This window comes from Bubalus bubalis, chromosome X, assembly GCF_019923935.1.
Source record: "Bubalus bubalis isolate 160015118507 breed Murrah chromosome X, NDDB_SH_1, whole genome shotgun sequence".
NCBI lineage: Eukaryota > Metazoa > Chordata > Mammalia > Artiodactyla > Bovidae > Bubalus > Bubalus bubalis.
The window spans coordinates 103,713,951-103,738,851 of record NC_059181.1 but is presented as its reverse complement, the minus strand read 5'-3'; the positions used below and the strand labels follow the sequence as shown (position 1 = coordinate 103,738,851).

The following is a 24,901-nucleotide window of genomic DNA, read 5'->3' as shown; positions in this document are numbered from 1 at the left end:
AGCACCTTTGGGGTGTGCCCTGTGCCCCTGGCCTCCTCCTGCATGGCTCTTCAGTCAGTGAGTGTATGGTCCCATCGAGTGGCTGTATTGGCAGAATGAGATTTCCCTTCCCTTCCATCAGGAGGGAAGTGTCAGTAACTTGTTGGGCCCCCAACGCTGGGAGGTGTAAATAGACACTGTGTAAGGGGGAAAACAGACACATGAAGATGTGCAGATGTGGAGGAGTGAGCCCAAGGTGTTGGGGGTAGAAAAGCCATCCCCCATCCCCCCTTTCCCCTGCAGAGAGACGTCCATGCAGGGCTGACCCTCTGTCTCCAATTGCTGGGAGTCACATCAAGATCACACTGGGTGGCTCAAACTACAAACCATGTTGGTTCAGGAGGCCGGGAGCCAAGGTCGAGGTGTCGACTGATGTTGGTTCTCTTGAAGGCTGTGGGGAGAGTCTGTCCCATCTCTACCCCTCACTTCTGGGGCTTTGCTGGCATGGAGGGCGAGTCTGGACTTGGAGAGCTCTGCCTTCCTTTTCACCCCAGTTCTTCTGTGTGCCTGTCTCTAAATGTGTCCTTTGTATGGGGACAGGCATCCTGTTATAGCAGGGTCCATCCTAATGAGATCACTTGACCCCCATCACCTCTGTGAAGACCTTTCCTTTGTCTGTAAGGTCAAGCCAAGGTACTTAGGATTGGGATTCCAGCACCTGACTCTGAGGGGACAGGGTGTGACTCCTCACATCCTACAAAGGCTCTGAGAAAGGAACACACTGGAATGTTCCAAGGATGGAAGGACGGCTTTCATGGCTACCAGGGCTGAATCCAGGGGCGAGGAGAGCAGGCCGCCAGGGTAGGAGCCATATCATGTGGGACCTTGTGGGCCTGTGAGAACTGTGACTCTGCTGTGCTCAGGGAAGGAAAGGCCTGGGAGGCCCTGAGCTGGGTTCCTCTGGGATCTTGTCCCCATCCTCACAGCCACATGGAAATGGAGTCTCCTTGCGAGGTGCTGAGACCCTGCTGAGGTTCAGATCCATGGCTCTGCTCCTTCGCCTTCACCCTGCTCCAGTGAACAGGGACACCCCTCCAGGTACAAGAAAAGAAGTGAGAATGGAGGTGCGTGTGGTCAGGTCCCCTGCAGTCATGGGCTGTGTCTCTATGTGTCAGCGCCTCCTCAGCCATGGAACAAGGTGACAGTAACCTAGCAGATTATTTGCGGTTTGAATTCTGTAATCCCTGTGTGGTGCCATCCCAGGCCCTGGTGATGACACAGAGCATGCCTGTTCCAGTAGTTCCTGCTCTCCTTTGTTCTTTCTTGAGGCTCTCAGCACAGGCTGGGGCATCTGCTGATAGTGGAGAAGTGGTTCAGGAAGGGCTGGGAAGAAGGTGACTCCTAAAGGCATGGGGAAGACACCTGGTAGGGCCATCTGAGGTCCAGAGCAGCCCCAGAGCCGAGGCCAGGTTGGTTGGCACAGATCTGCCTTCATCAGCCCTGGTTTAAGATGGAGGATCTACAGAGCATGGACAGGGATGAGGCCGGGAGCTCAGGGGTGGGGTGTTCACTGGGGGTGGGGGAAGTCAAGCCCAGGACAGTGCTTGTCTGTGCTGGGAGAGGACCAAAGCCCAGCCTCTGGGCTTTGAAGCCAGGGGGCTTGACCTCCCTCCTCAGTGCTCCCAGTGTTTTGGGGCCCTCTATCTTGGAACTCACTACATGCCTCTCTCCTGTTATCCCACCCTCCTTCCTGACCTCCCCACAGCCTCCGTGTGATGGATGTGCCCTTTGGGTTGCCAACCACCTGTCAGCAGACCACGTGGAGATGGATGGAAGGAGTCAGCCCTCTCTGACAACACCCCCCCCATTTCTGTGTCAGCAGACATGGAGGAAGCTCAAGCAAGTGGAGCTGAGGTCTGGCCCGGGGCTGAGGTCCAGCCCAGGGCTGTGAGCTTGGAGGCTGCTGTGTCAGGCTCCTGAACTTTGTGGTTCTGTGTATCTGCAGCCACATGAGGTCCTGGGAGCCCTGGGAGATGAAGTTTGGCTGTCTGTCCTTCCGGTAGCCTTATGAAGCTTTCATCTTAAACAGTGTCAAGACCTTGGAGATGCAGTGGTGGCCCATGCTATGGTGGCCACCAGCACTGTATCCTGGCTGTCCACATGGTGCACTGGGACTGGGAGGATGCTGCCTGGCAGGAGCTGCTGGAGCAGAGGCTGGGGATGAGCCCCGCCCAGATCCTGGCCTTGCTACAGGATGGGGACAAGTTTGGCCATAGAGTGATTGTGGGCAAGTGACGCCCTGCCCTGCGCTGCCTCCAAGGCCCCGGGTGCTGCCCTCTATCTCAGCCGGGTTGTGCTCGTTTGTTTTCTTTTTAACTGGTTGTGGGGGGGAGTGGGGGAGCTGAGGTTTCTTCATAGGGACAGCGAGGGTCCCTGGGCTGGGAGACGGTGGCTGAAGTGCTTGACCCCCAGTCTGGGCCCCAGTCCCTGTTTGTGCTCTGAGGAAGAGGCACATCCAGGTCTGCACATGGCACTTGTCTCTGTGTGTATCTGTGTGTGTATCCCCACGTGTGTGTGTGCCTGGCAGAGACCATAGACAGGAAGGTACCCAGCCTGGGTTCCATACCCCCACTGCCTGCAGCCGGGCCTGAGCAAGTCCCCTGACTCCCCAGGAGTGAGGCCCCACAGCAACACCTATCTGCTGGTGAATCCCTTAGGGACCTGATGTCCGCAGGCTCCCTGCCAGGGCCCTCCTGCTCTGTCCCTGCAGCCTTCAGTGGGCAGACTGAGAGCTGCCTATGGCCTGGTGGGTTCATGGAGCACCAGGCCTCTCCCTTTCATTTCATTCCCTCCTCACTTGGCCTCACCCCGAATTCCCTTTGCCCAGGTGAGTCCATCTGAAATGTTCAACCAGAGGACCCAGTTGACCTCAGGTCCCCTCCATAATATGGTCTTAATCTCTAGCAAGTGTGACTTTGAGTCATCTTGTTCTCCTTCTATATCCTGTCTTTGTACACAGGTCTCATGGACATTGGGGACACTTTGCTGTGCCCAGAAAACCTAGACTTGATGAGGTGGAGGAGCTGGAGAATCAAGCCCTGCTACCCAAACTGGAACAGAAGTACCTGACTGTGCTCACCACCCCTGCTGGATGCTGCAGCCCGTCCCTGGAAGGGGTGGTAAGGATATCTTCTAGGTGGACATCCCGGAGCACCTGATCCCCTTTGAGGAGGAGGCCTGTCCAGGCTGGGCTCTCGAGAGGAAGGTGACCAAGAGACCTGCACATAGTGACACTGTCCAGTCACCGCTGTGCCCTGGACATGGTTCAGGTCTAAATCAGCCCCACCCTGGGATGTGCTGCAAACTTGGTGCAGGTCGGGGGGCTGGGACACCCCTAGTGTGGTGCTGCTCTGGACTCAACATGAGTCTCCAGGACCTTGACCTTTACAATAAAATGGTGTCACCACTCGTTTTGGCCCTGCTGGGTCTGGGTGGTTGAGAGAAATGTGTTGTTAGGAAACCAGTCAGTGTTTTTCCCTCTATGTTCTGGTCCAATCTCCCCGATGTTGGAACAGTGACCAGGGGGTGATGGGGAAGGCTGGGGGCTGGGCTGAGCATGAGCAGCCGGCTAGGCCTTTGGCAGGCAGAGAGGCCCAGTGGCCCTGAAACAGGATGTGGTATGTCCTTGCAGGTGACCCTTGCCCTGCTGTAAAGTGTCCCTTGGGTCACAAAGTGTGTGAGTTGGTTACAGTGTCTGGCCATTCCTGATCCAAAGACAGGCTCCTAAATACAGCTGTGAGGGCAGAATGACAAGGGCTAGTGTTCACCTTGTGGAAACCTTGTACTTGTTTTTGGGTTTGGGGTCATGTGCTTACAAGGCCCTTGGCTGGTGGGGTGACCCTGCTTTCTGGTGGGCCTCTTGGGGAGGCCCCTGGATCAGGAGCTGGAGACAGATGCTCAGCTGCTAACCAGAAACTTGTGGCATCATCGGGGGACCCAGGAGGAGCCCCTTCTGTTTCAGGGTACATGACTCATGAAAGGTGATGCCCCCATGGTCAGGAGCCAGACTGGCACTTCTGCTGTGTGTCAGGCAAGGCCCAGGGACCAGCCCATCCTGGGCTGGCCTCAACACTTTGCTTGGGAGCCACACTCTTGGCTGAGGGTGTGAAATGCTGCTGCTTCAGATGAAAAGGGACCATGGGGACTGGACTGAGGCCTGCCTGGGGCGTGGGCTTCCAGCCTCATCTGGCTCACCCAGTGCCGTGTGTGAATAGCATGGACAGATAGAAAGAACACAGACTCGCAGTTCTCATTCGATTCTTTATTTACTCCTGTGGAGTTTTGCTATACTTTATTAGACCCAGAAATATATTTTTGATTACAAGAGAGTGCTTTTGAGTGTCATTGGGGTCCTGGCAGCTCAGGGATTGGGGTTGTTCTTGAACTGCTCACAGAGGGCACATTTGTAATCTGAGGACTCCTACTGCTCCTCCTCTGCTTCTGTTGCTGCTGCTGCTGCTGCTAAGTCTCTTCAGTCGTGTCCCACTCTGTGCAACCCCATGGATGGCAGCCTATCAGGCTCCCCTGTCCCTGGGATTCTCCAGGCAAGAACACTGGAGTGGGTTGCCATTTCCTTCTCCAATGCATGAAAGTGAAAAGCAAAAGTGAAGTCACTCAGTTGTGTCTGACTCTTATCGACCCCATGGACTGTAGCCCACCAGGCTCCTCTGTCCATGGGATTTTCCAGGCAAGAGTCCTGGAGTGGGGTGCCATTGAGTGCCTCAGAGGCCTCATCTTGGGCCACAACTGAAACAGCCGACATCATGATGGAAAAATAGGTGTTGTACATAGTCATCATTGAACCATAACCTGGGTACCCTGGGGGGCTCTCGGGCAGTTACCCTGAGGTGTCCCTTCCAGCAGTAGCCAGAGATACAGATGTGGCATTACTGGACATGCCCTCACGACTGAGGCCGTCCTGCTCACTGGGGAGATGGTTTGCCCCGGCCCGCAAGGCTACATTGCCCATAAACCAAAGGCCACAGAACGCAAATGAGAACTGGCCAGGGATTCCTTGAGCAGCTGGCATTCTCTCCTGGGCCTTCTTGTCAGCCTCTTGGGTGGACTCATGATGGAATTGAGGAAAGTGTCTGGTCGCCACTGCATGCTTCTTTCTCTTTGGGGTCATTGTTGTGCTGGTGATGAGCTAAGCAGTTGTTCTGGGGTTGTCTTTCCACTGGATGTTCTGTATGAGGAGAGGCTCTCTGAAAGTTGGAGTTGCGATAGACCTAAAAGGAAATGAATCACTTTAGCCATCTTTGGGGAGAATAGCTGTTCCTCACTGCCCTCCTCCCCACCACCGTCCCGGCCTTGCTAACTATGAAGACAAGGTCTCTTCATTCCTGGCAGGTTATGAGGCCCAAGCAAGGGCTCTCCCTAGATCTCCCCTGGGGCCAGCCTCAGTTGAGGTGTTACTGGTGGTCCCGGACATCAACTGGCCTCTCAAGGTCTGGAGTCAACCCCGTGGGTCCTAAGGGGATTTGTGGAACATGATAAGCCCTGCTTTCTCCTCTTTCCTTAACTACCCTCTCACGAGAAAAAATTCTCCTAAGAAATGAAACCTGTCCAGCACTTGGGTCATCAAGTCTAGTCTCCCCGGAAGGGCTTTCTATATTACCATCATCTTCTTCTTCCCTGAGGAGTGACCCGGAGGGCGGATGTTACTGAACCCTTACAGGTTCAGTTCATGGATGAAGCTTTTGATGCTGTCTGTCTCAAAGATGCTGTTTGTAACTATGTGCTGAAGGACCTCCTTCTGGAAGAGATCTGCTTTGATGACCACCGTGTCTCTCCCTTCTTGTTCCAGTGCACAGAGATGAAGGCTGCATCCTCCATGATCATCCGGAGCTTCCTGGGGAAGGACAGCCTGAGGATGGTGTTGTTATCTTCCTTGTTGGCCGTTACTGGGTTAGGGCCCTGTGGGGGGCGGGTTATCTTGGGAGCCTGGATCTAGGCTCTCTGGTTGGTCCCACTGCTTCTCCAAAGCCTCCCCTGAATCTACTTTTGGATCTGGGGAGACATCAAGGCAGTGCCCTGCTGCAGGTGCCCCATCAGTTGATGGGGCCAGCTGGGCTGTGTATGCCTCTTGGGAACTCTGACTAGCCATGGAGCCAATCTAGCTCAGGAGCATTCTCTACCGAAGCAGTGAAGAACACTCAGGGCAGAAGGGCCTCAGACCAGGGTTGAGGTGCCCCATAAATACTCTCTGGAGATTCTAGAATCTGGGTCATGGGACAGGCAGCCAATTAAGTGGTCAGCTTCCTTAATTGGTTCATGATGTCACAAGGTGATGTGGAGAGGCAGCCCCAGCCCAGTGTGGGGGAGGGAGTCTGGGGATGGAGATGGGATCCCCAGCTTGTCTCTTGTCTGAAAGTACAGAAAAGTATGTTTCAGGTTGCCTGAAAAGGCTCCCATCTGCTGCCAGGCCTCTTGTTTCGGGGGGCCAGGCCCTGGATGGGTTGACAAATGTGCCCCTGTTCCACCCCCCTCCCTACCAACGGGGAGGGCTGTGGTTGGCTTCTGCTAAAGGGCCAGGCCCTGGCGAGTCCTGGCTTAGCTATCACTGGGAGAGACCCAAGGGGTCAGATAGGCCCCTGGCAACTGTCCCTTCCGGAAGATGGGGTCCATAGGGGGCTGTTTGGCCTAGCCTGATTTGGTGGTCCCACCCCCCACACCCTCGGCTATGGCCTTGCCCCTCTTCTGGCTTTGGTCTCTTCTGAATGGTACTGCCGGTTGGTAGGTCCCATTCAGATGGCCCCAAAGTCAGAGTCCTGTGGTCCTGCCCCCACTGCCCCTCAGATCAAGCTGTCCCCACAGGAGGGCTGTGCTTGAGCATAATGGGAATGACTTCACATTCCACTTGACTGTTCCCCAAGCACATGAGACACAGACTCCCCAGGATGCTGTGTGGTAGGGTACAGCCAGGTGCTCTGCTGAACTTGCAGCCTCCCGAGCTCTGCCTACTCCCAGACATCATCCCACTGCAAATCACAGGGTGCTGTCTTCAGTTTCCATTTTTTTCCCATAAAGATTGCTCTTGTGGCCATAGAGTCCTCACTTTGGGAACACCTGTGTGTGTGCTTTTCTCGTCCCCTTTCCAGAGCCTTGGATTCAGCCACCCTGGAGACTGCCTCAAAATTACTGTTTCCTTTCATCAGTGGAGTGATTGGGCTTCAGCTACCCCTGGTCCTGCCTCCCATGTCCAACTTGCGTGTCTGTGGGTACCTGCTCTTTGAAGGACTTGATTAAGGGCTCAAGGTACAGCCTCTTTTGTTTAAAACAAGCACTTCACTGGTCCTCTCTGAGACCATCTCTGATCTTCTTTGCCCCTGCTGCTGTCCCCACCACCACTGTGGACCTGTTCTCCCTTACCCAGATGGCAGGTACATCAAATGATTTAGTTGGCTCACGGGTTGGGCACTTTTCAAAGGGCCTCCTTTACACATACTCACTCCCAGGGACATGTCTGACTTGTTGAGTGAGATGTGACCAAAGGAAGCCCCGTCTACCTATATTTGAAAATGGGTGAGAGTGGGACAGGATGAAACTCCAGTGAGTGTCATCTGTCTTCACCACACATGGGCGATAGGGCAGAGGGTTTGAAGATGCATGTTCTCTGACCTTTGTGGGTCACTGGTCTTCAAAATCACCGTGTAGGGGATAGATTGGCACCTTGGAAAGGCCCATGTGTGAGGACCCTTTAGTACTGTCCCCCTAGAGACTGTGTCCCCCCAGTTCTGCCACTCAGCAAGGCCATTTGCCCTGTGTGAGGGCTACTGCCTGGTGTCTGAAAGGGGAGAGTTAAGAGGATGTGGAAGAGGCTCACCCAGGGTCTTTCAGTCTGAGGACTGGCGGCCAGAATGGAGGTTGCAGGCCTTGACCTGGGCTTGCTCCCTTGCCTTTGTGCTCCTAAACAGGTTGACAAAACATTCTTTCAGGTTGGCTCATTGGACTGGGACACAGCCCTGGAGGCTGTGGTCATTGGTGGGAGCCCCTGGTGGGTCCTCTGAAGGGGACCAAAGACCATGGTATCTGTGACAGCCTGGTTAGGTGGCCTTTCCTGCCCACCCCCCCTACTTGGGGCCCCTCCTCACTCCCTGGGTCCTGAGGGAGCTGTCTTTTCTGTCCCCTCCAGTCGCCACCTGAGCCCTGGCAGTGGGTTTGCATGGGACCGAGGAGTTTCTGTCAGCTTTGGCTCAGGATACTTGCGTTGTGTACACACAAGCCCTCATGACATCCAAGGCCTGCCCTTCTCAGCCTCACTCTCCTGCCCTTGTGCTTGTGATCCATGCCCTGGTGTGCCCAGACCAGAAAATCTCCAGGTGCTCAGCACCCTCACTGTGCCTGTGGAGACCTGGAGCCTTGGGGGTCTGCCCATGTCAACTTTTCTCCTGTATTAGAGGAGGCTCCTGTAGGGGCCTTATCCTACTGGGCACTGGGGCCATAAGGTCTGACCCTCCTTCCCTCCTTCTCGGTGAGGAGCTGGTCAGCCTGGCAGGTTCAGTTGGGCAGCAGGCCCCATGGCAGCAACAGGAACAGGGTGACGCCCTCAGGTGGGAGGCACTGGGACTGGACAGAGATGCCAGCCCCCAGCAGAGTCAGTTTTCAGCAAAGCACAGAGCAGCCCCACAGTGCTTCTGATTCTCCTTGTCCCCTTCCTTCCACAGACCTGCTTTTTGTCACCTGAGAGGTATTGTGTAGCACTGAGAAGAGAAAGGCATGAGAAGTCAGAAGGTGAGGCAGTTTCCTGGGGTGGGCGGAAAGGGTGGGGGCTCCAGAGGAGTTGAGACCAAGGCTCTGAGCCCACCCAGGCCCTCACTAGCATGTGATCTTGGGAAGATGCCCAAGCCCCATAGCCTAAGTTAGTCTGTAAAGACAGCTGGTTTGAGGAACCCATATACTGGGCTGCAGAATGTGCCTGAGGTATGTGATGCTGCTGGCAGGGCCTGGCGGCCATTGGCACTGTGATAGCATGGCAGGAATCTCTCACACTTGCCCACAGACACTTCTCTACTCGCCACTGTGGGAAGGGGTTGGCTGCTCTGTGGTCCAGGGCATGTCACAGAATATACACCTCAATAGGATATGGAATAGCTAATCAGCCAAACATGATGATTCATAAATAAAACAAGATAACTTTTCCAGTTAGGCCATAGTGGACCATAGTATTATTAGCTCTGCTGCTGCTGCATTGCTTCAGTCATGTCTTCAGTCGACTCTGTGCAACCCTAGAGACGGCAGCCCACAAGGCTCCCCCATCCCTGGGATTCTCCAGGAAAGAACACTGGAGTGGGTTGCCATTTCCTTCTCCAATGCATGAAAGTGAAAAGTGAAAGTGAAGTCACTCAGTCATGTCCGACTCCTAGCGACCCCATGGACTGCAGCCTACCAGGCTCCTCCATCCATGGGATTTTCCAGGCAAGAGTACTGGAGTGGGTTGCCATTGCCTTCTCCATTATTAGCTCAGTCATGTTCAATTCTTTGAGACTCCATGGACTATAGACCACCCGTGTCCTCTGTCCATGGAATTCTCCAGGCAAGAATACTGGAGTGGGTTGCCATACCGTACTCCAGGTGATCTTCCTGACTCAGGGCTTGAGCCCAGGTAACACACAATGCAAGCATGTTTTTATCCTTTGAGCTACCCCAGAAGCCCCATTTCCAGTTACAGGGCCTGTTAATTTTGGGTGTTGAGGAGTGTTCCAGCAGGCAAAACAAGAACCAGTCTTTGCCTCTGTCCCAGCTGGTCTTCCATCCAAACCCTTATATTCCTTCATTGCATCCCCACAAAGTTAAAGTGTCTGATTAATGGCCAATTACAAAAAGAGATAATTTAAAGCTCATTAACATCTTGGGTTCTGGATCTGCAGTACTAGGAAAGAGAGGGTAGTTCCATGGATTGCTTGGGCATCACTTCAAGGTAGTGTGACCAAAGTTCTCCAGGATTCCCTGCAGATATGGGGTGGAAAACACCTCCTTTACCACTGCGGTCAACAGCAATGTGACAAGAGCCAGGACCCCTTCCTTCCTGCCCCAGAAAGAGATCTCTCTGGGTTTTATCCAAGATGCAAAAGGATACCTCACAGCAAGGATCCCTTTCAGACTTTCCCATCACCCCCAAGACACAATGCAATACTGAGGGGTGCCACCACCCAGCCTCATCACAATAACCTCTCACAGAAGGAACCCAGCTTTCCAAGGCCCCACACCATCCTGGCTCAGGCACCAACCTGCAGGTGCTCCTCCTGGAGCCTCACTGCCCTGCTCCATGTTCCCTTGTTCTATGGGACTAGTGGATGTCTCTCCAACTTCCTCTTGTGACTCTGGCTCCTAGACCATCGCTCTAGGAGTGAGGGTTGTCCTGCTTCTCCTAGTTCCCCACTGCTAACACAGCCTTTCAGGGAGCAGAGGCTCTGTAAAGGTCTTTGGAATAAATAAGCCAGTGGGCAGGTGGCTCAGATTAGTTGTCTTCTACTTCCTTAAATAACCCAGACAAATCCAAAGAAACAGAGATAACTTAGTTTTTGAGAATGATACCCAAAAAGGACAGAAACATGAATTCACTATGATCACTTTATTATTATTTAAATCTTACCCCATCAATATTGCTGCTAAGTAAGCTCATGTTTCCAAAACAGTTCTAATTCCAATTCCAATGTATCCCCTTCAGGATCACAGAACAAAATGGAAGAATGCCCAATCTCTTTTACAAAAGAGCAAAACTCTTGTACTTGAAATGGGTAACCACAAACACATTTTGATCCTCATCATTCACAAACTAAGACATTAAAGGTTATTTAGCCTTCTATTAAACTATAAAAGTTTGGAAATTTTGTAATGAAAACAGAGATGAATCTCCATGTCATCGTAGTCATGAGGAACCCAAAGATGCTACAAACCAGTTCCCCCAACTGGCCCGGTCCCTCACTTCTGAGAAGGCTGACCACCCCCTCTTCAATCACAGAGGGAAGTATCACCTGGCTGCTGCTCTGACTCAGGCCCCCTTTTCCTCCCTCAAAGCACTTTGGTTGACTCTGAGCAGAAACGCCATGACTTGCCACTTGCTGGTCTCCACATAGGCTCGGGGACTCCACAGGAACTCATAGCATGCAGAGTGGCTGCCCTCCACAGGGGTGGAGGAGGCCGAGGGGAATGCAGCTTCCCCCACCTCAGCCCCCAAGAGCTGTGCCTTCACTGGGCCCTGGGCCTTGCCTGGGTCCTCAAGGTCTTACTCAGGCTTGCTTGGCTTCTCAGCTAACTCATCTTGACCACAAGCATGATCCCTGGTATCAAACCACAGACAGGAGTGACACAGGGGGACAGATTGGGACCACAGGCCTCGGCTGAGAAATGCACCCTGGATGGTCTGACACAGGCCGCTTAAAGTCTCCTCTTGAGGGGTCCCCTATGTCCTCCCTCAGGATCCTCACCTAAACTCCTTCAGAACCTTAGAATCTCCTCTTCAATCTCTGAGGCCCCCGCCCCTTAAATCAACTCTCCAATGTTCCTGAGACCTTGTTCTCATGCAGCCCCTGGCTGACAGTAGGTTCTGGGACCTGTGGAGCTCCCTGTGTCCTTGATCAAGGTCCTCATCTTGAGTCCTGGCAGTTCCGGGGATGCCCCTTGTGTTGACTGGAGATGGGACTCTCACACCAAGGCCATCACTGCATCAAGACCCTCAGGGAGAGTCTGTGGACATGAAGTAAGGGCTCCATGCCCAGGGTTTCCCAGAGCTGAGATGATGCCCCTGGCCATCCTCAACCCTCTTTCTGCTCTTCACTTTGACTCTCAGCAGGTCTGGGTACCACCTTCTCACCTCGACATTGCTCCCCTTAGATCCAGGCCCTCCCTTGCCAGGACCCCTGAGAGGCAAGTTGGAGTAGGTGGCTCATTCCCCCAACCCTGCTGGGGACTCCAGGGGCTGAGAACATTGATGACCTGGATGTCCTGGGGTCCCAGGGCCCCCCACAGGGTTCCACCTTGACTCCTAGCACAGCTGGGTTCCTTACTCTGCTGTCCTGAGCCCAGGTACCTAACCCAGGCCCTCACTTCTCCCCTCCCATTGGGATCAGTGATGTCACATCTGGTCTCCCAGGGCTGTCAGGAGGGCAGCACATATATTCCCTGGGGACCCTCAGTCTCCTCTGGTTCTCACCTCGAGTCTCTTTAGGACAAGGGCTCCTCCATCTGCTCACCTGTGACTGCCCCCCAAAGACCAAGCCTCTGAATCCCTGAGTTCACTGAGGAAGTGAGGGGGCATGAGGTCTCAGCCTGACAACCCAGACCAGGGACCCCAAGAGGCCCAGTAGGGGTGGAGTTGTATTCTATGGGGCCTTCTGTTCTGGGGTGCCTGGACCCCCTCATCCTCACTCAAGAGGGGACATCCTTAATCCTTGAGAGAAAGCTGCAGTCCAAGCACAGATGCTGGATGGGGCATGCTATGCCCATGACCATGGGGGAGCACAGGGAACAACTCATCTTCACATGGGGTCCCCTCAGAGGTCACCAGACTTTGTAAACTTTTGTATAAAAGATATTGTTTTAGCCCAAGAGGATAAGGAGTGGCAGGTGAGTTAGCAAGAACTCATCTGCCTTGAGATGGCCTTGGACCCTCAGAGTGACTTTAGACTCCCACTCTAAGTGTGGGTGTGTCCTGCTTCTCCCAGTGTCCCCACTGCTAACACAAAGCCTTCCACAGAACAGAGGCTCCATGAAGGTCTGTGGAATAAATGAGCCAGGGATTGTTGAGGCCTTTTAATGGACCAGAATCTGGTGGTCTGGAGTCGACCAATAAGAAAGTAAAGGAGAGAGAAAGAGGCTGATATTCCTTGGTTTATGCAGAAAGCCCATAAAGTCCCTGACATGGAGCTTGTTCTGTTCATGGAGGCCTCAGGTGCCCTCTCGATGGGGTGAAGGTGCAGAGTGCCATCTCGAGAGGGTCTTAGAAGCCTGGGCAGGAAAGTGAACTCAGAGAGCCTCTGTGCTCCAAAGAAATAGCCTGAGAGAAAGAGGGGGACAGAGAGAGAGAGAGAGAGACAGGGACCAAACCTCTGATGGAGCAAAGGTGTTTTAATCAACATGGTGTGGGCATATATACTGTAGTTATTCTCAGCAAAGATAAAGATTAAAATTTCAGACTTACAAAACGTACACAATCCATATTAAAGAGAGAGAGAGCTGTAAATAATCACTTTCACCATATGGTTCATAAAAAGGAAGAGGGTACTTATCACTGTATAAAAAAACTAACGAAGGGAATGCCTGGATTCCTCAGCCCTGGGAGAGGCTTCCCTCTCCTCTTAATTGCTGAATATTCAGGAATTAAAAAGGAACAGAGAATTCCTGACAGATCCAAAACAGCATACAGGAAGCCTCCTGTTAAATGCTTCCTGACAAGGAATCAGGGAGCTTATTAATCTCATCAATTTCCTCCTACTTTCTTAAATAATATCCAGCAAAATCCACGTAAACATACATGGGTTAGCTGTAGAAAACGACAGACTAAAAGTATAAGAAGCAAGAATTCACTACAATAATTTCTTTTATTATTTTCTAATTCTTCCACCAACTGTATACTGCTAAGTAAGTTTACATGTGCAAAATAATTGTAATTCTAATCCACGTTACCTTGCTCAGGTTCACAAAATAAAATGAGACAGTTTCCAATCTCTTTTACAAAAGAGCAAAACTCTGGTCCTTAAACTGGGTCCTTAAACTTGAATCACAAATTCAAGTGTGATCAATTTCATTCACAAGTTATATATTGAAATTTATTAAGTTTTCAGCTGAAAAAAAAAAACAAAAACAAAAACATTTGAACAATACCTAAAGAAAACAGAGATGAATCTCCATATCATCGTGGAGAACAGGAACCCAAAAGTACTACACACCAGGTTTCCCCAACTAACCTGGGCCCACACTATTGAGAAGGCTGACTGCTCCCTCTTCAATCACAGATGGAAGGATCACCTGGCTGCTTCTCTGGCTCAGGGCCCCTCTTCCTCCTCCCTCACAGCCTCTGCAGATGGGGGTTGGAAGACCCTTGATATCCTTTTGTTGTCCCTGAGCAGATACTCTGTTACTTGCCACTTGCTAGTCTCTGCATAGGCCCGGGGACCCCACAGGAACTCATAGCGAGTAAGGTCACTGTCAAGCACCTGCTGGTACTCCAGGTAACCTTCCTGCACCCACACGTGGGTCTTCAGTTCCCTGGGCTCCCCAAAAACAGATTGCTCCCACCCAGGACATACCCCCATCCTGCTGAGTGCTTCCCAGACCACTTCCTTAGGGGTACAGTCTCCATTTCAGATGATCAGGCTGAGGACCAGCACCAAGAGTCCAGCCTTGGGCATGCTCTGCCCACTGCTCTGCATCGCATCACAGGTAAGGCCCAGGGTGGGGACCAAGATGTAAACGTGCTCCCTGGGGTCCATCTCCTTCACCACCATGCCGAAGACCAGCTGCCAGGCATGAGGTGGCTTTACAGAAGACCACAGGGAAGTGGTCCTGATTACCCATGAGGATTGTATTCAGTACTTTGGTCTTAAAGGTCAGCTTCTTGGTACAATACTTGAAGAACAGAAACTTCACCAGGTTAGCCATCATCTCTTTCAGAGCTTCCTGGGGCAAGACCTCCACAGGGGTGGAGGAGGAGACTGATGGAGAGGAGGCCAAGGGGGATGCAGCCTTCCCTGCCTCAGATCCCAGGAGCTGCGCTTCTACCTGGCCCTGGGGATTGCCTGGATCCTGAAAGTCTTCCTTGGGATTGCTCAGCTCACTCATCTTCATCCTAAGTGCAATGCCTGGGACCGAACCACAGACAGGAGTGAGGCAGGGGGACAGACATGGACCACGTGTCTGGAGGAGAGAGGGAGTGTGAGCAGCCTCACCTGAGAAACACATCCTGGGCAGTCTGACATAGGCCACTTACAGGTCTCCTCTTGAGGGGTGCTCTCGAGCCTGACAGGGTCACGCTTCCTGTGCAGCTGGACTACCTGAAGGAGGAGGGTGTCTCCCCAGGGTACAGGCCGCACAGCCGGAGGTTCCTGGGCTGACATGATGTGGGGATATGGGCCTTGTGGTTTCCCTTCTGTTCTGGGAAGGGGAGACCCTGGTGCACACTCAGGACACCCTCCTCACCTTGACTCCTGGCACTGCCTGGACCTCCTCTGATCTCTGACCTCAGGACATGGTCCTCAGACCTCTGCTTCACCTCCTGGAGCTCCTGTGAGAGAGAGGGAGGGGACACCTCAGGGGTAGACTGAGACATATCCCTGGGCCTTCCGTGAGGGTAGGAGGGGGGGACTCTGTGAGGTCCCCCAAGTTGTGGGGTGGGAGGTCCCCTCAGGGCTCCCTGTGTAGTGCTAACCTTTCACCTGGCACGACCTGCTCCCTCCCCTTTGGGGGCCTGCAGGGAAACAGAACAAGACCTGAGTCTGAACAGAAAGTGCTGATGGACCCCACATGTGGCTGCACCTGCCTAGGGCCTCCTGTGGATCCTAGGCTGGGGAGATGCCCGATCCTCAGCTCTTTCTCACCTCCCTCCTGGCCTCCCAAAACTGACCACAGGGATGGGACAGGAGTTTGCTCAGTTATCCCTCTGGATACAAGGAGTACACCCTCTGCAGGCCTGAACACTCCCCACTGTGGCTGAACAACTCAGATCCTGAGGTCCCTAAGACATAGGTCAGGAAACTGCTCACTCCACTCTGAGGCCTCTAAGACTCCCATAAAAGGCAAGGATACCTCCCTGTCTTAAGTTCTAACCACCTCTGTCATTCCTAGCATGGAGCCTGGACTCCAGGCAGCGTCAGCCATTTTGAGACCTCACTGCTTTCACAAGGTCCCCAGTCCTCTGAGACACCCATGTCAAGAATTTAGACAGGCCTAGTGTGCTTGTCTCACACCAGGGTCTCCAAGGGCTGACTACAGTGGTGGGGATTTGTGGGGTTCCATTGGTCCTCACTCAGGGTCCCCTATGTCCTCTTTCAGGCACCTCAGCTTACCTCTGGGCAGGACCTGAGCTTCTCACCTCTCCCCAGCTGAAGCCCCGCCCCTTACACCAGGGCCCCATCTCTCCAAGACCTGGATGTCAAGAATTCAGACCATGTCTGTTGCAGTCATCATACTCCATGATAGCCCTGAACTGACAACAGAGACAGGCTTCTCTGAGATCTCATTTAATTGGGGTACAGGGTCCCCTAGTTCGTCCTCAGGGTCCTCAACTTGAAACCCTGAAGGACCTGGGAATCAGCCCGCCTGAGGCCTTGCCACATATACGAGGTCCCCAGTCTGAGACCCGTATGTCAGGAAGTCTGACCATGTCTAATGCACTCATCGTAACCCAGGGCCACCAAGGACTGACAGCAGGGACCGGCTTCCCTTGATCTCCTCTGATTGGGGTCCAGCATCCCCTCAGTCCTCCCTCAGGGTCCTCACCTAAACTGCTTCAGAATCTAAGACTCTCCCCTCCAATCTCTGAGGCCTCGCCCCTTATATCAAGTCTCCAGTGTCTCTGAGACATGGTACTCACGTCCCCACCAGAGTCACCCTGGGATGACAGCAGTTTCTGGGACCTGTGGGATTCCTTGTGTCCTCCATCAAGGTCCTCATCTTGAGCCCTGGCAGGTCTGGGGATGCCAATTCTGTTGACCAGAGGTGGGACCCTCACACCAAGGCCATCACTTCACTGGGACCCCCAGGGGGAGTCTGTGGACACGACATCAAGGCTCCATGCCCAGGGCTTCCCAAAGCTGAGATGATGCCCCTGGCCATCCTCAACCCTCCTTCTGCTCTTCACTTTGACCCTCAGCAGATCTGGGCACCACTGTCTGTCCCTGACCTTGCTCCACTTCGAACCAGACCCTCCCTAGCCAGGACCCCTGAGAGGCAAGCAGGAGTAGGGGACTCATTCCTACAACCCTGCCAGGATCTCTCAGGGCTGAAAGCACTGATGACCTGGATGTCCTGGGGTACCAGCGCCCCTTTCAGAGTTCTACCTTGACTCCTAGCACAGCTGGGTTCCTTCACTCTGCTGACCTGAACCCGGGCACCTGACCCAGGCCCTCACTTCTCCCCTCCCGTCAGGATCAGTGAGGTTACATCTGAATGCCACACCCCCTGGTTCACCAGGACTGTCAGGAGGGTGGCACATGCATCTCCTGGGGACCCTCAGACTCCTCTAGTCCTCACCTCGAGTCTTCACAGGATGTGGGCACCTCCCTCTGCCCACCTGAGACTGCGCCCTAAAGACCAAGCCTCTGACCCCCCGAGTTCACTGAGGAAGTGAGGGGGTGTGGGGTCTCAGCTTGACAGCCCTGACCAGGGCCCCCAGAAATCCCAGTGGGTGTCGAGTTGTGTTCTGTAGTGTCTGCTGTTCTGGGGTGACTGGAACCCCTCGTCCTCTTTCAGGAGGGTCCTCCTTAAACCTTAAGAGAAGGCTGCAGCCCTAGCACAGATGCTGGATGGGGGATTGCTGTGCCCATGACTGGGGTGGGGAAGCACAGGGAGCCACCGTTTTCCCATGGGTGCCCCTCAGTGTCACTGGACTTCAGAAACTTTTGTAGAAATGATGTTGTTTTAGCTGAAGTGGGTGAGCAGCAGCAGGTGAGTTAGCAAGAACTCAGTAGCCTGGAGATGGCCTTGGCCATTCATGGTGAGTTCACACTTCTCCTACCTGAGGTATCCCCAGGGTAGTCTCCTGGTGTCTCTCTTCCACTCGTCTGCATGGATGCCCTCCCCTGCCATGGGTCCTTCCTGTGCAGAGTGGCCAGAGGAGCTCTCGGGGGCCAAGAACTCCTGAGTCATGGGTTCTAAGTCCCCACTGGTCGGGCAACTTTAGACTCTTCCCCCAGGAAGGACAGATATTCAAGAGGAGTGTGGATGGCTGACCTGCCTTGCTCTGCCCCTGGGGTCCCTGAGGGCCAAGGATTCAGCCTCATTGCAGTCCAGCCCAATCCCCACGATGGCCTGGCTGCCCCCAGCCCCCATACAACCTCCAAGAGCACTGCTCAGAGGCCAGAGGTGCTGGCTGAGACTTCAGCATCCCTAGGTTTGCTGAGGGTGGGAACATGCAGAGTTCGTCATCTGGAGGATTTGCATGGGGCCTTGGGGGGCCCCCTGGCCAGGACCTCAGACCCTGGACCTCAGACCCTGGAGATGGGAACCTTCCCTCCCTTTCCAGAGGCTCAGCAGACGGCTGAGCACCTTGCTGCCCGGTCACAGGCCCTGTTGTGGGGTCAGGCATGGACAAGACCCAGTCTGTGGTGTCTCATCAGCCTCCCCTGCTGGTTTGTAGCTCAATTCATCCCAGGGTCTTGGCTCGTGACAGATCCCACGGAGTCCCAGATGGTTCCTCCTGCAGAGAGCTGGAATTCCAGAACACCACCAGCTTGCTCGCCACAGGCTAAGCCTTGTTTCTGTCATCCAGAAATCAGCCTCTTCCAGCCTCCCCACCTCATCCCTGTTTGGCCATAGCACCTCTCTTTGTGAAGGGACAGAGCAAGGGAGCCCAGGGGATGAAGGGGCCACTGAGGATGCAAGATGAGCACTGGGTCAAGTGAGGCTCGGGCAGAGCTGGTGGGAAGTGAGTTGGCCATGGATCACTGGCTCCCCAGGTTCTGCCCAGTCGGGCCTCCAGGGTCACCCTTACTTATTTGGAGCACTTGTGAGGCAGGCCCCCTCTCTGAGACACCCTTCCTGGTTGAATTTCATTTCCAACCTCCTAGACACTGTTGCCTGTGCAACCCCAGGGACACAGCTAAACCCATGCTTCTGGAGCCTCCTGGCCTCTCCTCTGGTGACCTGGGCACGCCTGGAGCTTGATACAGTTTGACTCTCCAGGGCCAGCCCATCAAAGCCATGCTGTCCCTCCAATCCTGTGTGACCTTAGGCTGCCGCCTCTGCCCGGCCCAGGAGGACACGTGCTTAGCCACTTCACTCTACAGACATCAGTCAAAAGCCACCAAGGACTGAACTGTGGGAGTGAAGCACCTCATGGGTCTCTTTTGATATCAGGCAGCCTTGACATTGTAAATAAAAATTGCCTTTTGAGACAAGCAGATGACTTGCGATTGCAATCTGCACATCTCCACTTTATGGATTTACAGGTAGGCAAGTGCCACACATGCTGAAGTTTCTGGGAACGTAGATTTTAAATAGCAACATCTGCATGTGATTCCAGGTCAGGAGGCATACAGAAGTCAAGACAAAAAAGGGAATGAAACCTTCTGAAAAGTTAAGGTGTTCCGCAGGCAGTGAACCTTCATAAGGGGCTGCATTTTGGCTTGGAAACAAGCAGCCTGATTGGGCATTGTGGCAGTTAAGTGCTGGGGCTGACAGAGCCCTGGCCTGCACCGCCCAGTGTCCTTTCTCAGGGCCTCCTCTGCCTGCTCCAGACTGCCAACAAGGGAGACCCAGCCTTCTGGTTCTGGTACACTGGTGTGTGCACTTTCCCCTCACCTGACCTCAGAGCCATTGTCTCTTCAGCGCGACCCTGGAGGGCTATTTGCTATGCTCCTCAGGACAAACACTCTTAAGACAAAGTGCATTATAAACTGGACACCCCAGCGAGCAGAGGGTGCTGAGATGTGACACCCTTGGAGTGCTCAGCTGAAAAAGGAAAAGAAAAGATAAACAAGAAAAGGTCACCAGATTCAGGCCCTGCAATGAAGCCAAACCTTAAGCCTGCTGTCCAGGCACCAGCAAGTCCCCAAACTGAACAGCCACAGGCCTTGGGCAGAGGCCACAGGCTCCAGTCCTGTGCATCTCAGGACAGGAAGGGCTCTTTTGGGGACCCTGACAAAGGGATACCTAATTTCTCCTTATCTGTTCAAGTGAGGAGCCTGCTGGACAGTGTCCCTGTGCCTGTGAAGCCACTCTGCCAGGCTCTTGTCAAGCCCTTGATGCGTCTTTTCAATGAGTGTATCCATATAAGTCCTGGAGAGGGGACTTGGCATTTGCAGCAGGCAGATTGCAGAAGCTTCTCTGCTTTCTGTGCAGGTGTCGACCCCTGGCCTGCACCTTCTCTGCTGACCAGGACACTTCCCAGGAAAAGACCTGTGCTTCTCTGCACTAAACTTCTATTCCACAGTTATGGGAGTCATGTGCTTAGTCTCTCAATCATGTGCGACTCTTTGTGACCCCATGGACAATAGCCTGCCAGGTTCTTCTGTCCATGGGGATTCTCCTAGCAAGAATACTGGAGTCGGTTGCCATGCTCTCCTCCAGGGGATCTTCTCAACCCAGTGATTGATCCCAGGTCTTTTGCCTTGCAGGTGGATTCTTTCAGGTCTGAGCCACGAGGGAGTTATTGGGGCACATAAACCCCTCCCCCCACCTGCTTCCCCCAGGGCCCATACACCAGTCCTCAGTCCTGTCTTTGCACACAGCTTTCCCAGCAGGCCTGCCACCGTCCCTGGCAGTCCTGAGGTTGGTACACACCCCACTCCCAGGACCCAGCCTTTACCTTGCTCAGGACACAGACAGGCAGCTCCTCTGTGAGCAGGTTGTTCAGGCAGAGGGAGATGAGCACATTCTGGCGTGCTTTGCTAAATCCGTACAGGCTAAGCTGGTGGATGAAGCTCTTCATACAGTCTGTCTCAAACACCTTGTCTGAGCCCACCCTCTCCAAAATGTTCTTGAAGAGCTCCTAACTGATGAATATGCAAGTGCCATCTTCCTCCCACCAGATGGACACAAAGTGGTGACTGTTGATGATGGTCCACCACTTCCTGGGAAAGGGGAGGGAGAGGAGGCTGCCCTCTCCCCCCTGGCAGGGCACCACACTTGATGTGCAGCCTCTTCAACAAAGGCTCTTCACTCAAAGCTTGAAAAGTGCTCACTTCCAGGAGCAGCCTGAAGCTGCGGTGACCTGTGGGCACAGGCTGGGCCAGGGCAACCAAAAGGTCTGCAGGGAGGGGTGCAACTCCCTGAGCCAAGTCCCAGAGTCCCTGTGTTTAGAGGAAAGGGAGCCCCCCCCCCCAAAGTCAGGGACCCCATCCATTGCAGGGCCCTCCTTGTCTACAGCCACGTGGAGCTGTAGTGCATCCATCCTTCCTGGAAAAGGGACAGTGCAGTGGCCAAGAGCAGTCCAGGCTCACAAGGGTGCTCAGCCCTCACCAAAGGTCTCTGCTTGCTCGGGGCTGACATCACAAGGCAGTCACTAAGTGACCTAATAAAGGGCTGGCTGCACCCAGTCTGGTCAGTGTGTCAGCCTCCTGGTCCATGCTCACCAAGGCAGTGGGCACATGACACTTGTGCGTAGGCATGTAGTCTCAGGCTGAGCCCTTTTGTAAACCTGGAATGGCCTTCTTGTCCTGGAGCCCCGGGCCTGGGAAGACACGCACCAACAGATGTGTGACCCTCAAAGTCAGCCCCTCCTCTGTGTTTACAGGTGCCTTGAGGGTTCTGCATGGCAACCTTGCAATCAAACACAGCTTCATCTAGGGTGGGGTTCCATGGTCAAGGGTAGAGCCACCTGGCTTTCTGTGCACTGTTGCTGGCCAGGCAGCCAATCCCCCACACAGACCCTCTCTGGGCCTTGCCATTGGTCTGTGGGAACCCCAGGGTGGGGGCTATAGAATCATTGGCTGTGGTCTCAGGGATACAGGAGGAGGACAGGCCACCACACTCTGGGCTCTGCAGTCTGCCCATGTCCACTCCAAGCCGGCCTTGCTCTGCACACCCTGGTCCCAGGCACGCAGGAAGGGGCAGTCACCCTGGGCCTTCACACACAGTGTGGCTCCGTTTCTTGTGACCACCATCCATGGGACCTCCATCTGGCTCTGTGTCCAGGCTGTGATAGTTGCCATCCTGCTCTGGGGCCTGGTATTCTAGCATCAAAGAGGCAGCCATGCAGGGTGGCCCACATAGGCGGCCCACCCCACTAATGTCCCCCACTCCAACTCTGCTCCTGGGGTTGAGGATCTTCCTGAGATTTCCAGAATCAGAAATGCCTCTGACCTTGAGGCATCAGCCAGTCGGGGCCCAGGAGCCCAGCCCAGTGAGTGAGAGAGAGGGCTCAGGTGAGAAGATGCCAAGGCGGGCACCTCAGCCTTGCTGATCCCCAGCTGCCTGGCTCACCCACTCTGAGCCTCTGCTTCCCCACACGGGTAATCCTAGGGGTACCTGCATCACGGGGTAGTGAGGACTCAGGGGAGGTACAGGAGGTGGCGAGGATCCTGACACTTAAGTCTGCCACATGGTTACAAGGAAGCATGCTGTGTCTCAGCACAAGTCTGCATCTAAGGCACATAAGCACTGATCCCCCAGTGGATCTTGGCTCTGTGCTGGAAGTCTCCTGTCACCAGCGAGGGGTGGGCTTCCTTGTTGATTCTTGAAAACTGGGGGCTGAAACATCACCTGAATTAAATGTCTGTAGACACAGCTCAGACAATTAGATAGAATTGCCCAGTGTGTCCCATAGACAGAAGCCCTACTCAGTGCCCTCCCATGTGACCCAGGAATGCCTCAGATCCCTGAAAAGCCGAGTTCCATTTTAGACTGTCTGGGACCCCACAAACACTCTTGGCTGCCTCCTTAGCTGTCAGGATTGTGGCAGGGCACTCCCTGGCAATGGCTGAATCCCCATTCCCCCTCTTCCACTTTGTATGTTTTGGTTGTCCCTGCATACTCCTGAGAGATGCCCACCCACACTTGCTTCCCTTGGCTGCCTGTGGCAGCTAGAGATTCCCTTTTGTTCTGGCTAAGAGACCACCTGGCTTCCTGGTCCAGAAACTACTAGAGCTCGTTGATGAATTCAGTGAATTTCAGTATACAAAATGAATACATAAAAATGCTTGGGGCTGGTGCACTGCGACGACCCAGAGGGATGGAATGGGGAGGGAGGAGGGAGGAGGGTTCAGGATGGGGAACACATGTATACCTGTGGCGGATTCATTTTGATATTTGGCAAAACTAATACAATTGTGTAAAGTTTAAAAATAAAATAAAATTAAAAAAAATAATAAATTATGTAAAAAAAATCTATTCACATTTCTGTACACTAACAGTGACTAGCAGAAAGAGAACTTCGGGATATTATTCCATTTACCGCTAAATAATCACATTTAACTGCATCAAAAAGAATAAAATATCTAGAAATAAACCTACCTAAGGAGGCAAAAGACCTGTACTTAGAAAACTGTAAGATATTGATGAGAGAAATTGAAGACAGCACAAGATGGAAAACTGTACCATGTTCTTGGATTGGAAGAATAAATTTTGTAATATGACTATACTACCCAAGGCAATCTACAGATTCAATGTAATCCCTATCAAATTACCAATGGCATTTTTCACAGAACTAGAAATTTGTATGGACACAAAAGACATCAAATAGGCAAAACCATCTTTGGAAAAAAGAACAACCTTGGAGGGACTTCCCTGGTGATCCAGTAGCTAAGACTCCATTTTCTCAATTTAGGGTTCCCAGGTTTGATCCCTGATCAGAGAACTAGATTCCACATGCAGCAACTAAGAGTTAGCATGCTGCAATTGAGATTCACATGCCAGAACTTAGAGTTCACGTGCTGCAGCTAAAGACCCTGCATGTCACATCTAAAAAGATCCCAAGTGCTTAAACTGAGGATTCTGAATGCCACACCTGAGGATCCTACATGCCTCAATGAATATCAAAGATCCCATATACCACAACAATGATCAAACACTGTGAAATAAAGTAAAACAAACAAACATACCAAAGAACAGAGCTGGAAGAGTCAAGCTTCTTGACCTTAGACTATGCTACAAAGCTATAGGAATCAAAACAGTATGGTACTGGCACAAAAACAGACATACAGATCAATGAAATAGGATAGAAATCATAGAAACAAGCCTATGCACCTATGGTCAATTAATCTACAACAAAGGAGGCAAGAATACAGTATACAATGGAGAAAAGAGAGTCTCTCCAGTAAGCGGTGCTGGGAAAACTGGACAGCTGCATGTAAAAGAATGAAATTAGAATATCGTCTTAACACTATATGCAAAAACAAACTCAAAATGGATTCAAGACCGATGTGTAAGATTAAATATGTAAAACTTCTGGATGAAAACATGGGCAGAAAACACATTGACATAAATCACAACAGCATTGTTTTTGGATCCATCTCCTATAGTAATGGAAATAAAAGCAAAAATGAACAAAAGGGCTTCCCAGGTGGCACTACTGATAAAGAACTTGCCTGCCAAGGTAAGAGATGAAGGTTCAATCCCTGGGTCTGGGAGACTTCTGGTTTAGAGTATGGAAACCCACTCCAGTATTCTTGCCTGGAGAATTCTATGGACAGAGGAGCCTGGTGGGCTACAGTCCACAGGGTGGCAAAGGGTCAGACACGACTTAAGCTACTTAGCATAGCCCAGGGACCTAATTTAACCTAAAAGTTCTTGCACAGCTAAAAAGAAACCTTTGAAAAAATGAAAAGAACCTACTGAATGAGAGAAAATATTGCAAATGAGTGATTTGGGGTTAATATTCAACATATATAAACACCTCAAAAATGCAGCGTCAGGAAAAAAAAAAAAAACTTTTAAATGGGCATAAAAACTGAATAGAAACTTTTCCAAAGTAGATATACAGATGGCTAACAGGAGCATGGAAAGGTGCTCAACATCACTAACCCATCAGGGAAATGCAAATCCAAATCACAATGAAATGTCACCTCATACCTGTAAGAATACTGCTGCTACTTCTAAGTCTCTTCAGTTGTGTCTGACTCTGTGCGACCCCATAGATGGCAGCCCACCAGGCTTCACCATCCCTGGGATTCTCCAGGCAAGAACACTGGAGTGGGTTGCCATTTCCTTCTCCAATGCATGAAAGGGAAAAGTGAAAGTGAAGTCACTCAGTCGTGTCTGACTCTTA

General features: G+C 52.6%; 3 pseudogenes; 1 reads left to right on the top strand and 2 right to left on the bottom strand.

Annotated features, from left to right (window-relative positions):
- Positions 1 to 2,012: 2,012 nt before the first annotated feature.
- Positions 2,013 to 3,175, top strand: LOC102407946 (annotated as a pseudogene).
- Positions 3,176 to 4,399: 1,224 nt separating this feature from the next.
- On the bottom strand, positions 4,400 to 6,145 carry LOC102407289 (annotated as a pseudogene).
- Positions 6,146 to 14,024: 7,879 nt separating this feature from the next.
- Positions 14,025 to 14,820, bottom strand: LOC102408255 (annotated as a pseudogene).
- Positions 14,821 to 24,901: the final 10,081 nt, after the last annotated feature.